Source organism: Ranitomeya imitator, chromosome 1 (assembly GCF_032444005.1).
Source record: "Ranitomeya imitator isolate aRanImi1 chromosome 1, aRanImi1.pri, whole genome shotgun sequence".
Lineage (NCBI taxonomy): Eukaryota > Metazoa > Chordata > Amphibia > Anura > Dendrobatidae > Ranitomeya > Ranitomeya imitator.
The window spans coordinates 1,208,650,799-1,208,670,038 of record NC_091282.1 but is presented as its reverse complement, the minus strand read 5'-3'; the positions used below and the strand labels follow the sequence as shown (position 1 = coordinate 1,208,670,038).

The 19,240-nt window shown below is 46.9% G+C and overlaps 2 long non-coding RNA genes across 3 annotated transcripts in view; both read right to left on the bottom strand.

The window, feature by feature from the left end:
* LOC138658376 (uncharacterized) overlaps positions 1–19,240 on the bottom strand; it is a 99,636-nt gene that overhangs the window by 16,937 nt on the left and 63,459 nt on the right. Inside the window, exons 2-3 of one of the 2 annotated variants that reach the window (XR_011317477.1) lie at positions 10,715–10,965; positions 1,330–1,407 (exon numbers count right to left, since the gene is read on the bottom strand). The exons of the other annotated variant lie outside the window; for it this stretch is intronic. This is a non-coding gene — a long non-coding RNA (uncharacterized lncRNA). The remainder of the gene's footprint in view (positions 1–1,329; positions 1,408–10,714; positions 10,966–19,240) is intronic. 2 annotated transcript variants of the gene reach the window in all.
* Positions 15,979–16,632, bottom strand: LOC138658375 (uncharacterized). Its single transcript, XR_011317475.1, has 3 exons — positions 16,533–16,632; positions 16,193–16,279; positions 15,979–16,110 (listed from the first exon to the last, which is right to left on the bottom strand). It is a non-coding gene; the product is annotated as an uncharacterized lncRNA (long non-coding RNA).

Sequence of the window (19,240 nt, the reverse complement as noted above, 5' to 3'; positions counted from 1 at the left end):
GTGCAGAGCACTGTATGGGGCACAGCTATGGGACAAAATGAACGGTGCAGAGCACTGTATGGGGCACTACTATGGGACAAAATGAACGGTGCAGAGCATATATGGGGCACAGCTATGGGACAAAATGAACGGTGCAGAGCACTATATGGGGCACAGCTATGGGACAAAATGAACGGTGCAGAGCACTATATGGGGCACAGCTATGGGACAAAATGAACGGTGCAGAGCACTATATGGGGCACAGCTATGGGACAAAATGAACGGTGCAGAGCACTATATGGCACAGCTATGGGACAAAATGAACGGTGCAGAGCACTGTATGGGGCACAGCTATGGGACAAAATGAACGGTGCAGAGCACTATATGGGGCACAGCTATGGGACAAAATGAACGGTGCAGAGCACTATATGGCACAGCTATGGGACAAAATGAACGGTGCAGAGCACTGTATGGGGCACAGCTATGGGGAAATATGAACGGTGCAGAGCACTATATGGCACAGCTATGGGGAAATAATGATCTATTTTTATTTTTGAAATTCACCGGTAAATGCTGCATTTCCACCCTAGGCTTATACTCGAGTCAATAAGTTTTCCCAGTTTTTTGTGGCAAAATTAGGGGGGTCGGCTTATACTCGGGTCGGCTTATACTCGAGTATATACGGTAATTGACTTGGCAAACTGGATGTGTCTGGATGTCCCCGATCACCATCTGAAAACAAACAAACAAAGCGGCCACCATATTGGAACACCTAAGTGGAGGTTGTGCAAATATGCTGGCAGCAAGCTAGTGCTGTCGTCTGGGTCATTGGAATTCTCTGCAGTCGCTTTGGAGCCCTGCGCATGAGCTCACCCCCTTCCAGAGGCGTAGCTAGAGCTTTTGCCGCCCGGGGCTGTTCCCGAGTTTGGCGCCCCCCCCCCCCCCCCGGCTCAATACACACAAAGGTTACCAAAAACGGTTTTCCTGTTTTGTAGAACTTAAACTGGGCCTAATGGTGTCACCCCCACATGCCACACCTGTGACTTAATACCACCACACCATGACCAGGCCACATAGTGACCGAATAATACTACATACAAGGGACAAATACCACAACACCATTTCCAGACCACATATTACCACCACATAGTGACTGAATACTACAATACTGATCAGTAATAAAAAAAAAACCACAATACTATCACCATAAGTGCCAGTATTCACAGGAGATCTGTACTTAGTATGCAGTGTCTGTGTAGAGGTAATACAGAGATCACTGGTGACATTATACACAGGACCTCTATATAGTATACAGTGTATAGTGTCAGTGTATAGGTAACACTGACTCACCAGTGACGTCTCTAGGTGAAGTCCTTCATCTTTCATCCAGCACAGACCGCCATCATTCCTTCCAGCCAGGACTCGTTTCTGCAGGAAATAACACAGTTATCTCGAGCTCCGCTTGCAGAACACATTACTTAATTTTTCACAACTTCTACATTACATCACATGAAGAAAAAAAGGTGATATAGTGTCACTCTGCACAGTAACAGGACCGCCCCCCCCATTTAAAACAGTATACTCAAAAAATAAAATAAATACATCACTACAGTAATAATATCCCTTAATTAGCCCCTATGGTAATAATATTCCCCACCCTGGCCCCGTTTCTCATTCCTGGCTCCAGCCATATGTTCTCGCATCCTGCCCTCATGAGTATCCATTCTACCCCATATGATCTCCACATCCTGCCCCACCAGCCTCCATCGTATCCGTCCTGCCCCATGATCCAATCCTGCCCCGTGTCTCCAATCATGCCCCGTATCTACATTCTGCCCATGCCTCAAGTCCTGCCCCCAGTGTGTCCAGCATATTACCCCCATGTTGTCCAGCAATCTGCCCCAGTGTGTCCAGCATATTACCCCCAGTGTGTCCAGCAATCTGCCCCAGTATGTCCAGCACTGCCCCCAGTGTGTCCAGCAATCTGCCCCAGTGTCCAGCCTTTCCCCAGTGTGTCCAGCAGTCTGCCCCAGTGTGTCCAGCATATTACCCCCAGTGTCCAGCATTGCCCCAGTGTGTCCAGCATATTACCCCCAGTGTGTCCAGCAATCTGCCCCAGTGTCCAGCATTGCCCCAGTGTGTCCAGAAGTCTGCCCCAGGGTCTCCAGCATTGCCTCAATGTGTCCAGAAATCTGCCCCAGGGTCTCCAGTATTGCCCCAGTGTGTCCAGCAATCTGCCCCATGGTCTCCTGTATTGCCCCAGTGTGTCCAGCATTCTGCCCCATGGTCTCCAGTATTGCCCCGGTGTATCCAGCAATCTGCCCCATGGTCTCCTGTATTGCCCCAGTGTGTCCAGCATTCTGCCCCATGGTCTCCAGTATTGCCCCGGTGTGTCCAGCAATCTGCCCCATGGTTTCCAGTATTGCCCCAGTATGTCCAGAAGTCTGCCCAGGGTCTCCAGCATTGCCTCAATGTGTCCTGAAATCTGCCCCATGGTCTCCAGTATTCAGTGTGTCCAGCAATCTGCCCCATAGTCTCCTGTATTGCCCCAGTGTGTCCAGCATTCTGCCCCATGGTCTCCAGTATTTCCCCAGTGTGTCCAGCATTCTGCCCCATGGTCTCCAGTATTGCCCCAGTGTGTCCAGCAATCTGCCCCATGGTCTCCTGTATTGCCCCAGTGTGTCCAGCATTCTGCCACATGGTCTCCTGTATTGCCCCAGTGTGTCCAGCATTCTGCCCCATGGTCTCCAGTATTGCCCCAGTGTGTCCAGCAATCTGCCCCATGGTCTCCTGTATTGCCCCAGTGTGTCCAGCAATCTGCCCCATGGTCTCCTGTATTGCCCCAGTGTGTCCAGCAATCTGCCCCATAGTCTCCTGTACTGCCCCAGTGTGTCCAGCATTCTGCCCCATGGTCTCCAGTACTGCCCCGGTGTGTCCAGCAATCTGCCCCATGGTCTCCAGCATTGCCCCAGCCCCAGACAGTCAGACATAAAGAAAAAAAAAAAAAAGTAAAATCCTCACCTCTCCCGTTCCTAGCGCAGGTCCGGTGCAGTCAGCGTCTCTCCGGCTCTGCGACGCTCAGGACAGAGAGGCAGAGCGGCGCGCACAGTAGTGACGTCATCGCGCCCTCTGCTCTGAGACGTCGCAGAGTCAGAGGACGCTGCAGCTGCCGGCGCCGCAGGAACCAGGAGAGGTGAGTATAGAGCGGGGGGCGGGGTCCGGTGGTGGGGGGAGCTGGCCCTGGTCGTGGCGGCGGACGGCGCCGCCCGAAGATTTAAAGGGGCGTCTTTTTTTTTTTTCTTCTCCTGCAGCGCCGGCCGCCCCCCGCATTGTGCCGCCCGGGGCGGACCGCCCCCCCCGCACCCCACTTCCTACGCCACTGCCCCCTTCCTCACCTCACTGAGGCCTACAATACTTACACCCATTTGTGCTCCACTGTGGAATGCATATACAAGGGACAGTTTCTCCCATATGTGTTCCAAAGTGAAACGCACAATGCTCATTCACGGGGCAGAATGAGCGCACCAGGAGAGGTTATAGAAGGTTTGGGGGATATAATACATAATCCCAGTAAATATAAAGGACGACACTGCCACACAAGCCTGCTCCCAGCCCTACACAGCTCACCCCATTGTGCCATCACTGCCCTCCCCCTTGTATCCCCATATCCCCTTAGACTCCTTGCTTTTTTTGTACTGAGTTTATGCTCCATTTTTCAGCTGTACGAACGCTGTAGTGTAAAGAAAATTAGCACTAATAATGCCCAGTGTGTTATCTTTAAGATCTGCCATTGTTCTGGCACTGAAGGACCATGTACCAATGCCACAGTAGTGCCGCATCTCCACTTGTGAATCAAGCATCATTAGAATCAGAGGATTGTGCTTCCAAATATGGAGTTAGAATTCACAAAATTACAAGGTAAACAAAAGTAATGTTCTGTGATAGGGTGTCCCATCTGTCAGCATTCACTTGGCTCAATCTCCACTCTGATTACAGCCCCTAGTGGGAGCGGTTTCACCATTTAGTTTTGATTCACATTCATGGCCCACCCTCTGTATCTGACTACACTATACATTCAGTGCCCTAAACACAGATCATTGTCAGAAGGTCGAGGTTCAGTGTCTGCTGAGGAGTTTGGGCATAGATATGTGTTGTGAATTCCGCTCTTGGGTTCCCTCCGGTGGTTGTAAGTGGCACTTTTGTGAGTTCTGCTCTTGGGCTCCCTCCGGTGGTTTTAAGTGGAATGGCTGCTCCTTGGATTTAGCAGTCTGCAGCTGCTTCCACTGATTGTCTTTCTGCTCGGCTATTTTTGCCTGGCTCTTTCCTTCAGCCAGTGCCACTTGTCAATGGTTCCTGGTTGGATTCACATCTCTCTTGGATTTCCCTGATATCCTGACCAGTTCAGCAAGATAAGTCCTTGCTTTGCTCTTTTCTGTCCACGTGTTGTGGACTTAATTGTTCTGTACATTCTATGTTTTTTGTCCAGCTTGTCAGTATGGATTTATTCAGTTAAGCTGGAAGCTCTGGGAGGCAGATTTACCCTCCACACCTTTAGTCAGGTGTGGAGATTTTTGTAAACTCTGTGTGGATTTTTCTATTTTTTTAATACTGACCGCACAGTATTCTGTCCTGTTCTATCTTTCTAGCTAGACTGGCCTCCTCTGCTATATCCTGGTTTCATTCTACGTATGTCATTTCCCTCTCCACTCACAGTCATTATTTGTGGGGGGCTGTCTATCCTTTGGGGATTTTCTCTGAGGCAAGATAGCTTCCCTGTTTCTATCTTTAGGGGTAGTTAGTTCTCGGCTGTGACGAGGTGTCTAGGGAGTGACATGAACATCCCACGGCTACTGCTAGTGTTGTGTTAAGCTTAGGAACTGCGGTCAGTACAGGTACCACCTCCTTCAGAGCTCGTCCCATGTTGCTCCTAAACCACCAGTTCATAACAGTACAAGTGGCCAAAAATGAATTGAATGCATCTCAAAAGAAGGAAAAAAAAATTCTGAGCCATTTTTTTTTCTGCACTCTGTTTTGTCTTTTTTTTCCTCTTGATCTCTGGGTGGTTCAGGATTTTGGCGCTGGCATGGATGCTCAGGGTTTGTTTTCTCGTGTGGATCAACTTGCTGCAAGAGTACAGAGTATCCAAGATTATGTTGTCCAGACTCCGGCTTTAGAGCCTAAAATTCCTACTCCTGATTTGTTTTTTGGGGACAGATCCAAGTTTTTGAACTTTAAAAATAACTGCAAATTGTTTTTTGCTTTGAAACCCCGTTCCTCTGGTAATCCCATTAAGCAGGTTAAAATTGTCATCTCTCTGCTGCGTGGTGACCCTCAGGACTGGGCATTCTCCCTTGAATCAGGGGATCCGGCATTATTGAATGTAGACGCATTTTTTCAAGCGCTCAGATTATTGTATGACGAACCTAATTCTGTGGATCATGCAGAAAAAACCCTGTTGGCCCTGTGTCAATGTCAGGAAGCGGCAGAATTATACTGCCAGAAATTTAGAAAATGGTCTGTGTTCACTAAATGGAATGAGGATGCTCTGGCTGCAATTTTCAGAAAAGGTCTTTCTGAAGCCCTTAAAGATGTTATGGTGGGCTTCCCTACGCCTGCTGGTTTGAGCGAATCTATGTCTCTAGCTATTCAGATTGATCGGCGTCTGCGCGAGCGCAAAGCTGTGCACCATATGGCAGTGTCCTCTGAGCAGTGTCCTAAGCCTATGCAATGTGATAGGATTTTGACTAGAGCAGAACAGCAGGAATTCAGACGTCAGAATAGGCTGTGTTTTTACTGTGGTGATTCTGCTCATGTTATTTCTGATTGCACTAAGCGTACTAAGAGGGTCGCTAGGTCTGTTACCATCAGTACTGTACAGTCTAAATCTCTCTTGTCTGTGACCTTGATTTGCTCATTATCGTCCTTTTCTGTTATGGCATTTGTGGATTCAGGCGCTGCCCTGAACTTAATGGACTTAGAATTCGCCAGGCGCTGTGGTTTTTCCTTGCAGCCTTTGCAGAGCCCTATTCCTTTGAGGGGCATTGATGCTACACCATTGGCCAAGGATAAACCTCAGTACTGGACGCAGCTGACCATGTACATGGCTCCAGCACATCAGGAAGATTGCCGTTTTCTGGTGTTGCATAACCTGCATGATGTTGTTGTACTGGGTTTTCCATGGTTACAGGAACATAATCCGGTGCTGGATTGGAAAACTATGTCTGTGACTAGCTGGGGTTGTCAAGGGGTACATAGTGACGTTCCTTTGATGTCAATTTCCTCTTCCCCCTCTTCAGAGGTCCCTGAGTTTTTGTCGGATTTCCAGGATGTATTTGATGAGCCCAAGTCCAGTTCCCTTCCTCCACATAGGGACTGTGATTGTGCTATTAACTTGATTCCTGGCTGCAAGTTCCCTAAGGGCCGACTTTTCAATCTGTCTGTGCCAGAGCATGCCGCCATGCGGAGTTATGTTAAGGAGTCTTTGGAGAAGGGGCATATTCGGCCGTCTTCGTCACCATTGGGAGCGGGTTTCTTTTTTGTTGCTGAAGGATGGCTCCTTGAGACCCTGTATAGATTATCATCTTCTTAATAAGATCACGGTCAAATTCCAATACCCCTTGCCTTTGCTTTCTGATTTGTTTGCTCAGATTCAGGGGGCTAGTTGGTTTACTAAGATTGACCTTCGAGGGGCATATAATCTTGTTCGTATTAAACAGGGTGACGAATGGAAAACTGCATTTAATACGCCCGAAGGCCATTTTGAATATCTTGTGATGCCTTTCGGGCTTTCTAATGCTCCTTCTGTATTTCAGTACTTCATGCATGATATTTTCCGCAATTACCTTGATAAATTCATGATTGTGTATTTGGATGATATTTTGATTTTTTCCGATGATTGGGAGTCTCATGTGAAGCAGGTCAGGATGGTATTCCAGATCCTTCGTGATAATGCTTTATTTGTGAAGGGGTCTAAGTGCCTATTCGGAGTTCAGAAGGTCTCTTTTTTGGGTTTTATTTTTTCTCCCTCGTCTATGGAAATGGATCCTGTTAAGGTCCAAGCCATTCATGACTGGATTCAACCCACATCTGTGAAGAGCCTTCAGAAATTTTTGGGCTTTGCTAATTTCTATCGCCGTTTCATTGCCAACTTTTCCAGTGTAGTTAAGCCCCTTACTGATTTGACGAAGAAAGGCGCTGATGTGACTAATTGGTCCTCTGCGGCTGTTGAGGCCTTTCAGGAGCTTAAACGCCGATTTACTTCTGCCCCTGTGTTGCGTCAGCCGGATGTTTCTCTTCCTTTTCAGGTTGAGGTTGACGCTTCTGAGATTGGGGCAGGGTCCGTTTTGTCTCAGAGGAATTCTGATGGTTCTTTGATGAAACCGTGTGCTTTTTTTTTTCCAGAAAGTTTTCGCCTGCGGAGCGCAATTATGACGTCGGCAATCGTGAGTTGTTGGCTATGAAGTGGGCATTTGGGGAGTGGCGACATTGGCTTGAGGAAGCCAAGCACCGCGTTGTGGTCTTGACTGATCATAAGAATCTGATTTACCTCGAGTTGGCCAAGCGGCTGAACCCTAGACAGGCTCGATGGTCCCTGTTTTTCTCCCGTTTTGATTTTGTGGTCTCGTATCTTCCGGGATCTAAGAAAGTTAAGGCTGATGCCCTCTCTAGGAGTTTTTTGCCTGATTCTCCTGGAGTCCTTGAGCCGGTTGGCATTCTTAAGGAAGGGGTGATTCTTTCTGCCATCTCCCCTGATTTGCGGCGGGTGCTTCAGGAATTTCAGGCTGATAAACCTGACCGCTGTCCAGTGGGGAAGCTGTTTGTTCCTGATAGATGGACAAGTAAGGTAATTTCTGAGGTTCATTGTTCAGTGTTGGCTGGTCATCCTGGGATTTTTGGTACCAGAGATTTGGTTGCTAGGTCCTTTTGGTGGCCTTCCTTGTCGCGGGATGTGCGTGCTTTTGTGCAGTCCTGTGGGACTTGCGCCCGGGCCAAGCCTTGCTGTTCCCGCGCTAGTGAGTTGCTTTTGCCTTTGCCGGTCCCTGAGAGGCCCTGGATGCATATTTCCATGGATTTTATTTCGGATCTTCCTGTTTCCCAGAAGATGTCTGTTATCTGGGTGGTTTGTGACCGGTTCTCTAAAATGGTCCATCTGGTACCTTTGCCTAAGTTGCCTTCCTCCTCAGATTTGGTTCTATTGTTATTTCAGCATGTGGTTCGTTTGCATGGCATTCCGGAGAATATTGTGTCTGACAGAGGTTCCCAGTTTGTTTCTAGGTTTTGGCGGGCCTTTTGTGCTAGGATGGGCATTGATTTGTCTTTTTCTTCGGCGTTTCATCCTCAGACAAATGGCCAAACTGAGCGAACTAATCAGACCTTGGAAACCTATTTGAGATGCTTTGTGTCTGCTGATCAGGATGATTGGGTGGCTTTCTTGCCGTTGGCCGAGTTTGCCCTTAATAATAGGGCTAGTTCGGCTACTTTGGTTTCACCTTTCTTTTGTAATTTTGGTTTTCATCCTCGTTTTTCTTCGGGGCAGGTTGAGCCTTCTGATTGTCCTGGTGTGGATTCTGTGGTGGACAGGATACAGCAGATTTGGACTCAGGTGGTAGACAATTTGACGTTGTCTCAGGAAAAGGCTCAACGTTTTGCTAACCGCCGTCGGTGTGTTGGTCCCCGGCTTCGTGTGGGGGATTTGGTTTGGTTGTCTTCTCGTCATGTTCCTATGAAGGTTTCTTCCCCTAAGTTTAAGCCAAGTTTATTGGTCCTTATAAGATTTCTGAAATTATCAATCCGGTGTCTTTTCGTTTGGCCCTTCCAGCCTCTTTTGCCATTCATAATGTTTTCCATAGATCTTTGTTATAGAGATATGTGGTGCCCGTTGTTCCCTCGGTTGATCCTTCTGCCCCGGTGTTGGTTGAGGGAGAGTTGAAATATGAGGTTGAGAAAATTTTGGATTCTCGTTTTTCGAGGCGGAGGCTTCAGTATCTTGTCAAGTGGAAGGGTTATGGCCGGGAGGATAATTCTTGGGTTGTTGCCTCCGATGTCCATGCCGCCGATTTTGGTTCGTGCTTTTCACTTGGCTCGTCCTGATCGGCCTGGGGGCTCTGGTGAGGGTTCGGTGACCCCTCCTCAAGGGGGGGATACTGTTGTGGATTCCGCTCTTGGGCTCCCTCCGGTGGTTTTAAGTGGAATGGCTGCTCCTTGGATTTAGCAGTCTGCAGCTGCTTCCACTGATTGTCTTTCTGCTCGGCTATTTTTGCCTGCCTCTTTCCTTCAGCCAGTGCCACTTGTCAATGGTTCCTGGTTGGATTCACATCTCTGCTTGGATTTCCCTGAAATCCTGACCATTTCAGCAAGATAAGTCCTTGCTTTGCTCTTTTCTGTCCACGTGTTGTGGACTTAATTGTTCTGTACATTCTATGTTTTTTGTCCAGCTTGTCAGTATGGATTTATTCAGTTAAGCTGGAAGCTCTGGGAGGCAGATTTACCCTCCACACCTTTAGTCAGGTGTGGAGATTTTTGTAAACTCTGTGGATTTTTCTAGTTTTTAATACTGACCGCACAGTATTCTGTCCTGTTCTATCTATCTAGCTAGACTGGCCTCCTCTGCTATATCCTGGTTTCATTCTACGTATGTCATTTCCCTCTCCACTCAGTCATTATTTGTGGGGGGCTGTCTATCCTTTGGGGATTTTCTCTGAGGCAAGATAGCTTTCCTGTTTCTATCTTTAGGGGTAGTTAGTTCTCGGCTGTGACGAGGTGTCTAGGGAGTGACATGAACATCCCACGGCTACTGCTAGTGTTGTGTTAAGCTTAGGAACTGCGGTCAGTACAGGTACCACCTCCTTCAGAGCTCGTCCCATGTTGCTCCTAAACCACCAGTTCATAACAGATATGCACCTGACCTGCCCAGTCTGCTATAAAGTAACAGACCGACTGGACAACCATCTCCAGGAACTGTGCATGAAGCAGAATTACGCAAAGGAGAGGACAGCTACTCTGATGCAAGGGACAGAATTCACAACATCGCAGCCAAAGGGTTAACAATTGAATATAAGGAGATTGTGTCATTTTGAACATCGGCGAACATGATCCCTTTCCTAGAGGATTGAGGGTTCCTCATAATCCGCAAGCCAAGTGCGGCCATGTAGGCTCCACTTTAGTCTGTCAAAGTTCTGGATATATCACATGACTGTTTTAATACTAACCAATATTAGTGTTGAACAATCTGATCGGCCCAACTTCAGGATGGATCAGGATCTTTTGGCAGGTAGGGTTTAGGGTTAAGGTTGATCCCTGATTTTTGGTCAGATCGGGTTGCTTTTGACCCCACCTAACTAATCACTATTTTATATGCATGTCCTGTAATGAGGTGGATTTTTATAATTTACAGAACTGAAGAGGAGCAGACTGACGAAGCACCTGCAGAGGAATGTGAAGAGGAGTTAGAAGTTGCCCAAGAAAGCGAGAGGTATGCATGTATATGTATATATGTAAATTATAGAGAAGACCACCAGAGATCACCTGTATAGTGAGTTTATGCTTTGTCTTTTCATTAGATACACTCAGATGGAGAATCAGGATGGCAGAGAGTAATAGCTACATATAATCTATTTTGTGCATTTGGTATATCTCCTCTATATGTACAAAATGATGTTTGGTGTTGGTCATACTAACTTTAGGACTGAGGAAGAAGGTCCATCCATATCAATGCTGATGGAGGAACAGGGCTCACCAGATATGACTGAGGAAGAGGCTCCATCCACATCAATGCTGATTAACAACTGGTGAGTCCTGTTGCTCAAAGTCGAGGGATGTGAAGAGGCAATTGTGGGTAGTCCAGCTCTCATGGTTCCTGAGATGATGGATCTTCATGAAGACCAGAGTGATGAAGAGGATGGAGACTATGACAAGGATGAAGAGTCTGGTGAGGAATAAACCATCCTCTCTGATGAGCAGGAATCGGATATCTGCTCTGATGAGGAACTGAACAGATCAGGAATATTCAGTCTGTTTCATTTTACAGATTATGAGAAAAAAACACAACAAGTCTTAACTGTTTTCATCCAACAGAGTTCTAAAGAGAAGACAGAAAAATTAAAAAAGGGAAAAAAAAGCTGGTTTGTATAAACGTTTTAAAGATAGTAATCTGAAAAACCTTTTAAGAATTGGATTATTTAAATAAAAACATGTCAGTAAGGCTAGGTTCACATAGCGTTATGGCGGTACGTGTAACGGACCACGTTACACCGTGGCATAACGCGGTGTTATGTAGTCCGTTAACGCCGCCATTGCCTGTAATGAACGCATCGCTAGCGCACGCCCACATTGGGCGTGCGCTAGAGATGTGCCGTCAATTGAGTGACGGACCCTGAACGCTGCTTGCAGCGTTCGCGGTCCGTTCCTCGCTAGCGCAGATCTGACATCTGTGCTAGCGGGATCAGCAAACGCGATCCCTTTTGGGACATTGCGTTAGCGCAGTCCGTAGCACTATGCGCTAAGCTGACTGCCCTAACGCAATGTGAACCTAGCCTAAGGAAGGTCAAGCATGAGGTTGCAGACATCTCCAGATTCCTATACTACATGAATAAATACTGTGCGAGTTTGGATTTTGTTAAGGACATTGCGAAGGCACAGTCTTTATCAACCTGCAGGAAATTGGACTCAAGCCAGACAGCATGCAATTATTTAAAACACATTAAGATTTGTGCGTTATCAGCTATGAGGAACCAATTTGACCCTTGAAAACCTGCAGCTGTGTAAATCATTTAAAATCTTTGAAGGCGCGACCAAGGATATCCAGACTATGCTGGCAAAAGGTGTCTCACAGGAGGTGTCATCAACAGGCAAGTTATGTGCTTACATGAATTTGTGCATGTTTTGTTAGAATCACACTTGTCCCCAGGGTTTTCACATGGCCTTATTTAACTACCATATGCTTTATCCATCTTAGATCTTAGACACATTATCACCACATTTGACACCAGCACACTATTTGAAGATTCTAGATGTGGCCAAGCCATTGTTTTTGAAACCACTCAGATATATCCAATGTGGTAGCAAGAAAAATGAATATCAGCTAAACGTCCTGGATTACCTGCAGACCCTACTGGGGTTAAAGCATGGACAAAGGACAGGCGTTGAAAGAAATCTCTAAGTAGCCATCTCCTCTGCCTTATAATAAGAATTTCGTTTACATAGCGCCAACATATTTCACAGCACTTTACAATTCTGAGGGAATATAGTAACAAAAAAATTCAGATACCATGAGGAGTGAAAGGTCTGCTGACAAGCTTACATTATCTTACATGATACCTGTTACAAACTTTATAATCTGTCTTTACACAGGTTTCAGAGTGGGTTGTGCGGAGGCCTCACACATATGAGGGGCAGGACTTCATAGTCGGCAGGGTCAAGGTGCACAAAACCTCTGCACAAGTGGCCTGCTTGGCGCTTACTCCAATTGAAGTAAGATGGTCTCTGAAGAAAGGATACTTTGAGAAGACTCTGGGATTTTCCATCTTACCATGTTTGTTTTTGTTTTTACAGTGATTCAACGTGCATTTACAGAAACTGCGACCCAATCTGGTCAAGCCACACACACAATACTTTCTTCCTATCCACCACAAGTAACACCATCTGTAATGTCTCCAATCACATTATGCGTTACCATGAGAAGTAAGATTTAGAAGGTCTAAAATATTCCTGAAAGTCTGTGTGAAGAGCTCTACATTTGTTTGGTTCTCTACATTCCATTCTAGGTTTGAGCTTACCCTAGTCACCAGCCAAATGATTAGGAAGGTAATTGAATCCTAGACCATCTCAAGACTTAGGGTACCGTCACACAGTGCAATTTTGATCGCTACGACGGCACGATTTGTGACGTTCGAGCGATATAGGTACGATATCGCAGTGTGTGACACGCTCCTGCGATCCGGGACCCCGCTGTGAATCGTACGTCGTAGCACATCGTTTGAAACTTTCTTTCGTCGTCTAGTGTCCCGCTGTGGCGGCATGATCGCATAGTGTAACAAAGGTGTGCACGATATTGTATACGATGTAAAGGGCGGAGGAGTTGGCTACGTAGGAGCGCTGAATTCTCCACCTCCCAAGTGCTGATTGGGCGGTACAATACTGTGCGCTCATTCGACAAAGGACTATTGTTCCCAGCGGATAAAACCGGAGCTCTCGAGCGCGCTATTCATTTCTCTCTGTAGCACGTGCTGTAAACAGAACTCCTAAATTCGCTGGATTTCCTGGACTTTTCTTCTACTACTAGACTTTTACCGCAAAAGGTATGTATAACGCTTCAGCGTAGCATATGTTGCGCTTCAACGTGGATAAACGCTGTAGCGTGGTCGATTGTTCCTTTATGGAGAGTAGGGTAGGCCTGAGAACCTCAGGTACACAGCTGTAGCGTGGCCCAATTAATTCTTTTACAGATCGAGATGGTTGACTGCTCCATTTAATACCAGTAGTAAAATATATAGTTATTAGATCAATGGTCAGAACATTGTTTTGTAAGCACATGTATTTATTGTACGTTTGATTTCTTTTTAGGAACTATGCTCACTTCCGATGAGAGTTCTGTTGTTGCTGCTGCCCTGGTGTTTCAGGCAGCACGTCTCCAAGAGGAGAGACGTCCTAAACGAAAACGTCGCATGTGGACCCGGAGCTGGCTGCAGAAAAGATCCTCATTGTCACACATGGGTCTCATAAGAGCGTTACGTGACAATAACCCTCATGATTTCAGAAACTACCTTCGGATGTCGGAGGAATCCTTCAAAATAATACTGTCTGCTGTTATGCCACTCATACAAAGGTGTGATACGCCGATGCGTGCAGCCGTGCCCGTGGATGAAAGGTTGGCGGTGACACTGCGGTTCCTGGCAACAGGAAGGTCTCTTCAGGATTTGCAGTTTTCCGCTGCTGTTTCCAGACCTTTCCTGAGCGTTGTGATTCCGGAGACATGCGAGGCCATTGTGCAGAGCTTAAGGCATTATATGGAGGTACTACTATATTTTATTGGCTGCTGTGTTATGTCGATATATTATACTAGCTATTTAACCCGTTCTACGCCCTGTTTACGCGCATTTCTATTGGTATATGTTCTACATCCTATCATGTGCTGCTCCCATCCTGCGTCCCCATTCAGACATGTGCTGCTGTGATCCTGCGCCTCCATTCTGACATGTGCTGCTACCATTTTGCGGCTCCATTCTGATATGTGCTGCTCCAACCCTGCGCCACCCTTCTTTTATTTGATGCTCCCAACCTAATTTTATTGATTATATAATTTAGATATATTGTTTAGCACCCCCTCTGAGTCACCGAAGCCATCTGATAAAATGGCTGCCTGCATACTCAGGGTTGTTGACTTTGTTATACTAATCCATACTGCGCCTCAATCACTGTAGGATGTCCACATGAGAGTGTATGTGCATAATATATTTGACCTAATTTGTACATGTTTCCTTCTCATCTTGCAGTTTCCCAAGACGGCGGATGACTGGAAGAGGATTGCTTCCGATTTTGATGAGCTGTGGCAGTTTCCAAACTGCGGTGGTGCATTAGATGGAAAGCATGTGCGCATCACGCAACCAGCCAACTCTGGATCCTTCTTTTTCAACTACAAAGGATATTTCAGTGTGATCCTCATGGCCCTTGTCAATGCGAACTATGAGTTTGTCGATGTAGATGTTGGCATGAATGGTCGAGTCTCCGACGGTGGTGTTTTTGAACACACTTCATTTGGGGAAAGCTTGAGGAACAATGAACTGCTGTTGCCACTAAATGAAGACACAAAAGCAAACCTAAATTTTGTCTTCATCGCTGATGAAGCTTTCCCTCTTCATCCACATTTGCTGAAGCCATTTGCACAGAGAACACTCACACCGGAGCGCAGAATCTTTAATTACCGGTTGTCGAGGGCCCGTCGTGTGGTTGAAAATGCCTTTGGGATTATGGCAAATCGGTTTAGAGTGTTCCACACAGCTATCAACTTGAAGCTGCCGTCTATAGACTTTGTGGTTTTGGCATGCTGTGTGCTCCATAATTTCCTGAGACGTCATGATACGAGCTCCTATTCTCCTCCTTCGTTTATTGATGCAGTGGACGCAAGAACCGGAGATATTGTGCCCGGGGAATGGCGTACACAACCTGATAATTTTACAGCTCTTCAAGCACTTGGATCTGGCAGACGATGCAAGGGACTGTCGCGAAAAATACTGTCAGTACTTTAATGGTTCTGGAGCTGTACCCTGGCAGGATCGCGCCGTATAAAAAAAATTTTTTTTTTGCTTTGCTGTCATATAAACCTCTCTAACTTAAAGTAAATGTGATGCCTATTAAATGGTGCTGTTAACCCTTATAGCTTGGTAAACATTAAAGAAAGAATGCGAAGATTTTTGGTTTTTTTTGTAACAATTTCTTGGTTTAAAATTATTTAACAACTAAATATAACATAACCAAAAAAAAAAAAATTATCTCCTTCCACGGCCCAAGAGGTGTCGCAGCGTCACGCCCTGCTGCTCTACTTGACTCTGGAGGAGCGCTGCTGTCTGCTGCAGGAGCGCTGCTGTCCGCTCCAGGCGCAATTGTCTCGCCAGGAGCTCTCTTACGGTGGGCGGATCTGTGGATAGAAGAGGTTGGAGAACCAACGTTGAATCCGCTGAAAATACATCTCGACCTCTGTGGCAGGACCAAATTTTGTGTGTTGTAAATTTCTATTTGGTCTGGCACCACAGGGCGATGTTAATTTTATTAAATTTTACAGTTTTAGTTGTCTATTGTGACATCCAGCAGAAAACCACTCGTATTATGTTGATACTTACGGAGAAGGGACGCCGGTTCCTCATTGCCAGAACCAGAGGTGCTAATTTCCCATCCCAGCGATCTGGACACTGCTGCAGCACCGAAAAGGAAATAATAACAGATCTGGTTAACTATGGAACACGCCGTTGGGAAGCGCTCGCTGTTTTGGTCACTTACGTATGTTAGCTTCTGGGGAGAATGCCGGCGACCCGGGGGAGGAAGAGGAGTGTCGGAAGGGAGGTGTTGAGGGTGGTGTAGGGGTGCGAGGCCGTCTGCTGTCTGGTGGAGGCGTGGTAGGCCGCTGGGTCATTACTGCGTCTGTAATGTATTCAAATATTTCCGCTACCCTCTTATGTCCCGTATGCAGTTGAAAAACTGTAATCAATGATTGTTAACTTACGTGACGTCACGGACTGTGGGCTCCCGCTGGTGGTGGATGCTGTGGTGCTGCTGGCAATGGCAGGTACCTGTTGCCGCCGCTGTCTCTCTACACATAAAGTTAACAAACGCAATCTTTAAATACACATGTAGAGTGCTGCAGATCAAAGCTAACAATATACTGAAACATAAAATTTATATAACACTTCACAGGGGTGCGAGGGTGCATGGTCGCAACAGATGGTGGAGGCGTGTTAGGCCGCTGGGTCATTACTGCGTCTGTAATGTCTTCAAATATTTCAGCTACCCTGTTATGTCCCGTGTGATGTTAAAAAAAATGCAATCAATGATTGTGAACTTACGTGATGTCCCGGACTGTGGGCTCCCACTGGTGTCTGAAGATGGGGTACTGGTGGCAATGGTGTGTCTGACTTGCCGCCGCCGCTGTCTCTCTACACCTAAAGTAAAGAATCACAATGTTTACACACAAATGTTGAGTGCTGCAGATCAAAGCTTACAATATACTGAAACATAAAATAGAGATCACACTTTACAGGGGTGCGATACTCTGACATGTCTGTGGGCTCTGGTGTTCAATGGTCTTCCTGTCTTTGGAAAACGTATCATTTCATCAGTAGGCCACCCTCCTCCGATAATATTTTTGGTCAATTGAGAAACTAAAAATTACGGACATCTTAATAATTTCAAGATGGTGGTTGAGATTAGGGAACCCGACAAGTTTTCTCACGGACAACGCATATTCTGCTTGGAAAATAACTAAATTTTTAAAAAACGGGGCATGTGTTTTAATGCATTTGAGGTGAAGTTGGCAACCATGAGCGCAAGCCTCCCTCACAAACCCCCCCCCCCTCCTGACAGCGTGCATCTCCCAATCCCCCCATACTAGTACTTGCCTCGCCTTGCCTCCGCACGCAACTCAGCAAACATTTGTGGCATTTTATAGCGGAGGTCAGCCCATTTTTTACGCAGCTGAAGCTGACTGCGGCAGACGCCAAACCTCCTCTCCATCATTCTGGTAATGTGGCCAAGCACTTCCCGCTTGTGGATGTGTGGGTGGGCAGGGCGGCTCTCCTGACCCTCATAATCCAGGGCATCCATCTGACTAATAAAAAAAAGGAGCTCTGGCTGCCCCAGCGGAGCAGAACGCATTCTCGCCGCCATTTTAGATGGAATGACCCTGAACAGCAACGCCCACAGGAGGAGCTTGACTACGCCGTCCTGCCGCCAGATCGGCTTCGCAATAGCGTTGCAGTTTATGGACAGCGTCACATTTGTGACGCATGAGCGGTACGGAATGAACGCACATAGTAAAAGCCGTTCGAAGGATGGTTATATAACGCCGGAGCGTGACGTAATGTACGCTCGTGGTCTATGACGGCGTGATGACGTTACAGCGTTCCGGCGTGCCTGCGCTAGCTTGTTTTGGATCCCTGACATCCTGATAATGGCTGCCAGTCGCCGTGATCCTCCTATGGGCATCCCAGAGCTCAAGTTCCTTATTGGAACAATGGATCGGATGCAGTATGAAACAACAGGGCTGGTGCTGCACCGCAACCAGCACAAGGACGAAGTTGTCCGTGTGGTGTCTGAGGGCCTCAGGAAGCGGTTTGGGATAACTCGCAGTAAGGCCCAGATTGTGAAAAAATGGGGCGATCTGAAGTCCAAAAGCCCAGAGCGCCTGCAGGAGCTTCGCAAGGAGATTCGCAGAGGTCAGTACGCAGGTACCCAAAATTAGGGCACGCAGAAGGGTTAATTGGGTGATTCATGGGAATGGGGGGTACGCTGCATGGATTTGCATAGGCCTTTGGGCCAGTATGAACGTTGCAGAGCCACAAAGTGTCACAGCTATTGGGGCAGTTTGAACGTTGCAGAGCCACTATGTGTCACAGCTATGGGGCAGTTTGAACGTTGCAGAGCCACTATGTGTCACAGCTATGGGGCACTTTGAACGTTGCAGAGCCACAAAGTGTCACAGCTATGGGGCAGTTTGAACGTTGCAGAACCACTATGTGTCACAGCTATGGGGCAGTTTGAACGGTGAAGAGCACTATGTGGCACAGCTTTCTGCTGACCAAACTTTTTTTTTTCCTTCACAGAGGCCAAGAGACAGCGCCGCCGCCACAAGGCATCCCACACGGCCTCTTCTGTCCCAGTGCCCTCCGGGTCAACAACAGATCCTAGTAGGTTAACACAATAATGTGATGAGGATTTGGTGGCAGGTCCCCTCGATCCCCCCCCCCCACCTGCAGTCACTGTTGCCATTTATGTTTAAAAATTTTTATTTTTTTCCTTTCACAGAGGCAAAAACACAGCGTCGCAGCCACGAGGCTTCCCACCCCGCCTCCGATGTCCGTGCGCCCTCAGGGTCAACGGCTCAACACCCTAGTAGGTTCACACAATAATGTGATGAGGATTTGGTGGCAGGTCCCCTCTTCCCTCTTCTAAAAAATTATTTATTTATGAATGCTGACAGCACCTTTTTTTCCATTAAAAGAGGCAAAGAAACAGCGCCGCCACCCCGAGGCATCCCAGTCACCGCAGTACTGTCCCCCTGATGCTCTTCCGGGCTTCTCTCTTTCGGAGAATATGTCCCCAGACGAGGTCTTGCCACGTAAGTTTTCCCTACACGTTAAAGATTGTCACTCACTGCCTCTCTCTATGTAACCCTGTACAGCAAGGGCCGTTTCAGAGCCTTCCGCCGCCTCAGATGTTTAATTCATCCTGTACGCTATTATGGGGATGTGATCACAGTCCACTATCAGGATAATACTGTGGTATTAATGTTAGGTTTTTATGCTTTGTCACCAACAGCAGCCGGCAGTGTGACCATCCTGGATGTAAAAGCCAGGATTGAAAGGCTGTACGAGACTCTGGCGCACATTCACAAGCAGCAGAATCTGGCAATCGTAGAGTTGCAGAAGATAAAGGACATGTGCCACCAGTTGTAGGGGGGACAATACTAAATAGTATTACTGGTTTTAAAAATGTTATGTTGTTAAATTAAAAAAAATTATTTAAACTAATATTCATTTTTTCTTTGTTTTAGTTA